Source organism: Protomyctophum parallelum (genome assembly GCF_964188405.1).
Source record: "Protomyctophum parallelum genome assembly, chromosome: 10".
NCBI classification, from domain to species: Eukaryota; Metazoa; Chordata; class Actinopteri; order Myctophiformes; family Myctophidae; genus Protomyctophum; species Protomyctophum parallelum.
The window spans coordinates 9,786,957-9,793,797 of record NC_139704.1 but is presented as its reverse complement, the minus strand read 5'-3'; positions in this window follow the sequence as shown (position 1 = coordinate 9,793,797).

The window sequence follows — 6,841 nt, the reverse complement described above, 5'->3', positions numbered from 1 at the left end:
CATAGAATGTAAACCACCAGGGCACCATCTGAGAGCCAACTCAACAAAACACAGAGCTGAGCGGTATTATATGATATGAGAGAGAGACAGTGTGTGTGTGAGAGAGAGAGAGAGACAGAGAGAGCGAGTCGTTCTCCGTCTTATCACTCGTTGGTCGGGAATGCAGCAGTTCACCGAGAGGGGAGGCTATTTCCAAAGTTTATTTTATCTTGTTACTTCCTCCCCCCTCATTTCTTCCCATCTCGCCTCCTCAGCAAAACACGTTCTCCCTCTCACACACACACACACACACACACACACACACACACACACACACACACACACACACACTTCCTATACATACAGTATATGTCTATCTATCTATCTATCTATCTATCTATCTATCTGCTTGTCTCTATCCCAGTTTAACCAGTTCACCGCGGCCTCAGTTGGCTTTCATCCCCTCTCTGCTGTCCCTTCCTCCTCGGCCATTAGTCGACTGCTGTTATCATGACATATAATTCTATTTAAGCTGCTCTTCCCGGGCCTGTATGCGTCCCATTAAAATGGCTTGACACGCTACATTAGCTTCATAAAACAGCAGCCATCATGGAGCGGGAGGACATGAGGAGAGAGAGAGGAAAATCATATGTCATCATAGTCATATGATGTCCTTCAGATGAGGACTTGATGCCACAGTATATCTGTTGATACTATCTGTTGAAAAATGTACACTCTGAGTTGAGACGCATATTGTCACCATATAGCTTTTAACCACTTTAAACATTATTTTAAACTTTAGCTGTTGAAAAATAGCAGATCTACAAGCTCGTCTACAAGCTAAGAGCTTGTAGGACTGCTATTTTTGGAAAATCGTGAAAATGTATGCAAATCTTTGAATATACAGTATTCTTTCACAGTGAACGTTATTACTGTAACTCAAATATTTGCTTCTGGGAGGTCCCTGGAACAACATATTTTCAGATGGGTGTCGACGGCCAAATAGAGATAAATTCTGCGGGTCCTTGACATGAAAAGGTTTGAGAACCACTGATATAGAAACAGGTTTTTCAGAAAACTGCCATGATTTAGAAGACATTTGTAGGTCTTTGTCTCAGGCCTTAATGGGTTAACACTCCTCATTGGACTGTGTCCCAGACTGGTTTGACCAGATAATATTAAAATTGAATAAAATACTTGGGTGGATTGTTTCAGCATTGCTGCAGTGCATTATGGGTGAGCTTTCCTATTGGACAGCATACATTCAAGTCAGAGCAGGTATACCAAGTCTGGTGCTGGTTTAGTTGACTTATGTGACGTTCTCCTGTTTGAGGTGATACTACTAAACAAAAAAAACATTTTACTACTCTTTCAAGTTTGGATTAATGACTCCTCAGAGTCATCACATAAATAAAGACATTGCTGTTAGCTAAGTGTCTTTTTTTACAAGTGATATTGAAGTCTGACTGTGAGTATTGTAGTGAGTATTGTAGTCTGAAGGAGTATTGTAGTCTGACTGAGTATTGTAGTGAGTATTGTAGTCTGACTGAGTATTGTAGTCTGACTGAGTATTGTAGTCTGAATGTGAGTATTGTAGTGAGTATTGTAGTCTGACTGTGAGTATGACTGTGAGTATTGTAGTCTGACTGTGAGTATTGTAGTGAGTATTTTAGTCTGACTGTGAGTATGACTGTGAGTATTGTAGTCTGACTGTGAGTATTGTAGTGAGTATTGTAGTCTGACTGTGAGTATGACTGTGAGTATTGTAGTGAGTATTGTAGTGAGTATTGTAGTGAGTATTGTAGTGAGTATTGTAGTCTGAATGTGAGTATTGTAGTCTGACTGTGAGTATGACTGTGAGTATTGTAGTCTGACTGTGAGTATTGTAGTCTGACTGTGAGTATTGTAGTCTGACTGTGAGTATTGTAGTGAGTATTGTAGTCTGACTGTGAGTATGACTGTGAGTATTGTAGTCTGACTGTGAGTATTGTAGTGAGTATTTTAGTCTGACTGTGAGTATGACTGTGAGTATTGTAGTCTGACTGTGAGTATTGTAGTCTGACTGTGAGTATTGTAGTCTGACTGTGAGTAATGTAGTCTGACTGTGAGTATTGTTGTCTGACTGTGAGTATTGTAGTCTGACTGTGAGTATTTTAGTGAGTATTGTAGTCTGACTGTGAGTATTGTAGTCTGACTGTGAGTATTGTAGTCTGACTGTGAGTATTGTAGTCTGACTGTGAGTATTGTAGTCTGACTGTGAGTAATGTAGTCTGACTGTGAGTATTGTTGTCTGACTGTGAGTATTGCAGTCTGACTGTGAGTAATGTAGTCTGACTGTGAGTATTGTTGTCTGACTGTGAGTATTGTAGTCTGACTGTGAGTATTTGGGTGAGTATTGTAGTCTGACTGTGAGTATTGTAGTCTGACTGTGAGTAATGTAGTCTGACTGTGAGTATTGTTGTCTGAGCAAAGCGTGGTCAAACTGGTCATGCTAATGGCCAGCTCTTTTCTCCGCTGTGTTCCCAGGTCCTAATCGCGACGGAAACTGAGCTGCCGTCAGGAATGCCTGACGGCTAATCCGGGAGCATTTTGGCAGAGAGGGCACCAAAGTATCATACTAAACTGTGTCATGCACGTGCGCAGCGTGCAGACACACACAGGAAAGATAAACCCTTGCCCGTAGCGTATGCGATTACCTAAAATATTTGGGGGAAGCACGCCTACAAAATCTCTCTGGGTGTGCATGCACCATCCAAGACTTAAACAGCACACTTCTCGTCTCATCATTACTGTCTCAGTGAAGTTTCAGCCTGTTGTGTTTTCGCACTGCTGCGCAAAGAGCTGCTCAATTTCAAATTCCTCCCTGTGTAGGTGTCGTCTGCCGACATCTCTTTGACTTCATTAGGGAACGGGATCCCAGCAACCAGGCTGCTTTCCATGGAGTGGGTGGAGGTGGGGTGGTGGAGGGTGGATTAGAGAAGCAAAGAGAAAGAGAGAGCAAGAGCGAACAAAACAACAAATACAGAAACAAAGCACCCCCTAACCCAATTCCGTCTGATTCGGGGCTGCTTGAATGCAAAACAACAAAACAGCAAGAAGAAGAAAAAAGGACAACAACAACAAAACAAGTCACAGATCTGGAAAAAAAAAGACTCAAAAGGAGCCAGTTGAGACCCGAGATTGCCCTAGCTGTGAGAAGCCGGCACAATATAAATGCCCCTCCCCCTCCAACTTTGCGTTGAAAAACATCAAGAAAACACAAAAGAAAAGAGGAGGAAATTATCTGTTTCATGATGCTTGACTACAACATTCTAAGCTAAACCAACAACACAAGGCTGTAGCATGAATAATTCACCAGTGCCCGTTTTGACGTCTTCGCACCCTCCTCTCTCACAAGTTCCGTTTCGGTCATTAAATCTCCCAATCTATGAAGATGAAGGACGTTATGTTCAGACGAATGAGGCAAATTGGGTGAAAAGTACGCCGTTAAATCTTTAGTACAAACTGGGTTATACACAGTGTGCGTCAGGTTCATTACCATTTTCTGTAGTACAAGAACTGGTGATTAGTCCCCGTTTATCTTCCCCAACACCCCCCCCCCCCCCCCCCCCCCCGAGTCAAAGCCGTCATACAATGTTATGTGTGGGAGTTGCAAATCCCCTACACTGTTATTGTGGTGCAGCTGGTTACAGGCGCTACTATGACCTAAGGTGCAGGCCTGTGTAAGCTGTGTTATCTGTGTGCCCTATACAATGCAGGGTGTGACTACTCCTATATGCATGCACACAGTATACCTACACGGTACAGCATATCCTATAGCTTAAAACCGTGTATTTGCAAAGAATCTAAGTTGAATAGCTTACCCAAGCCGTACTTATACATATTAGCTTGTTGTAAAGTAAAGGCAAGGCGTGTTTATATATGGCTGTAGTGAAACAAAAAACTTTCTCTCTAGTCTCTGCTGTGTATACTGTGTGCTGTGTGATGTGTGTGGAGAGCGCACACACTGTGTGCGCTCTCCATTTGGTACCTCTAAGAACGAGGGCGTGCCTCATTAGCCTCCCTATTCCGGCTCGTGGGAAGTTAAAATTTATTAAGGGGGCCGGATGTTGCACGACACCTGCTGTTGTGCTTTCCTCCGTGCAATAAAGGGAGGGGAGTGTAGCATTCTAGCTAGCGGTAAGTGCTGCTCGCTGACTGAGGCTGATGAGCTATAGGGCTAATTCAGGGGGTGATTATGTAGTTTGCTGGCCCACTAACCTCTTTAAGCCCGTAATTACCGCCTATTTGAGCGCAGGGGAGGGACTCCAAAGCAATCGGTGTGCTCACACCAAGCGGCGTGGCGAACGGGAGGCCGCAGCTGGAGGTTGGACTGCCTCGGGGCTTCTGGGTTGGAGGGGCTAGAGGTGTGGGTAATGGGAAATAGCAGGGGCATCCGCGGAAAGCCCCAAGCAGGTATTGTAGCAGTGAAAGCTGGGAGGAAGCCGTGGGATGCCCCTTCTAGTGACGCTAAAACACTGAGAGCTAGCGGGTTGCAGCTAAGGCTAAGCTCCAAACACACAAGTAGTAACGCATGAGGGCAAGGGGGGGCATGCCCCTCCTATGCCCAGCTTTGTGTGTGTGTGTGTGTACCTCATAGTGATGATTTGATTGGCTGAGCACATCATAGTGATGATTTGATTGGCTGAGCACCCCACAGCGATGATTTGATTGGCTGAGCACCCCATGGCGATGATTTGATTGGCTGAGCACCCCATAGCAATGATTTTATTGGCTGAGCAATGTACGTATTGAGGATAAAAAGTGAGGACCCCAATTGCGATTGGCCGGACTGTGATGATGTATGACGATAAGAGCGCCCTCACTTCACACAGGTGTGATTTTGTTTTGCATCTGGATAATCCAGAGTGGGCCAAACAAAAGCCTGCCATGACATGACTATGGACTTATAGTAAGTGACACAGGGGGGGTGGGGGGCGTTTCTAAGCCAGGCGAGAAGTGACAGGCTTTTTTTAGACTGTCTGACACAAAAAAGGGAATCAAATCTTCAGACTGCACCTTGACCGAGGGGGAATCTATTTCATTTTTGCCCCCGACTTTCAAGGAAATGTGACTTTACGTAATGCTACTGAAATCCGATCTCTCCGAGGAAGCAATTTGGGGACCACAGCACATTCTAATAACCCTGGCGATATTATTATGTTATTATCATAATTACCCTTTTGCCCCTGACGTTTTAATTAGAAACCAGCGTTGGTCCCCCAGGGGGGTGGAAACCTGTGCTCGGTGGGGGGTGGGGAGGCGCCAAGCTGAAAGTAGGTAAAGGTATTTCACAATTGCTCCCTTATGTTCCTCAGAGGAGCGGCAAGTACAAGCAGAGGAGGACAAGGGAGTCGGCCGATGCTATTGAAAGATGAAGCTCTCTGTTGCTCTCTTTCAACTCCCTCCCTCCCTCCTACCGTCCCCCTTTCTTTATTTTTTCTCCTTGACATCTCTGTCATACACCTCCCCCTTTCCCTCCTTGCACTGAGCTCTCTCTCTCTCTGCCATTACCTGTCTCTTCTGTCCATCTCTCTGTTCTATATTTAGCCTTTGCCCTGACTACTAACTCATCCTCTCCTCTTCTCTGTATTCCCCTTAGCCTCCTTCGTTCCTGTTTAACCTCCCTTTCCTCAGCTCAGCTCTTTCTACGTCTTTAACTCCGGCGCACACGGCACCTCCGTCCTCTTCCTCCACGTGGGAAAGACTTTCTCTCTCTCTCTCTCTTTTTCTCTCTCTCTTTCTCCCAACTCTCTCCATCTGTCCGCTCTGACGCCATCATGCAACCTCTCCATCCTCCCTGTCCCTCCATTTCTCCTCTCCTCTCATGCATCTCTCTCTCCCTCTCTCTCTCTCCCTCCCTCTCTCTCTCTCTCTGTTCTCCATCAGTGCACCGCGTTTACGAATCAATGAATTAATGTATCGTAACAAACAAGCGAGCGGCGCCCTCCGCCCTGTTCACCTCCCCCCCCTGCCGCCGCCACTACTGCCATCCCAGCAGGCTAGAGAATGGCCGTGATGCCAAGACAAGTACAAAGAGAGAGAGAGAGAGAGAGAGAGAGAGAGAGAGAGCAAGGCATGCAGAGGTGTGTGCACACTGCACATTGAAATCTGGAGTGTTGATGCAACTCTGAGTGCAAAAAGTGAGCCATCACAGGGTCCATTTACACAGCGAGTACACACACACACACACACACACACACACACACACACACACACACACACACACACACACACACACACACACAGTGAGTACAAATACACACACGTGCACGCAGTTAATCGGGAAAGGCGACAGAGAGGAGGATGAGGTGAAAGCTAAATGAAGGAGAAGAAGTGATAGAGTCGAGCATGTAGGAAAGAGAGATGACAGGGTGGGCGAGCGACTGGAGGAGATATGGTGTGTGTATGTGCGTGCGTGCGTGCATGCGTGCGTGAATAAAGAGACTAAAGACAGAGATCAAGGACAGACAGTGTGCGTGCGCAATCTACGCATGCATGTAGACGCGTAGATGCGTGTGTACGTGTCTGTGTGTGCACGCGTGCGTGCGTGTCGTGCCCTTAACTGCGTCACCATGAGTTATTGCCTCTCTGCTTTCACCACCTGCTTCACTAGGTATGATTTCTCTCACTTCACTGGACACACACACACACACACACACACACACACACACACACACACACACACAGCTGTGCATGCTAACCCACAGGAACACACAGCGCAGCACATTTGAGCACACACACACACACACACACACACACACACACACACACACACACACGTGCCATATATATACCACATCTGAACCCTGGAAAACACACG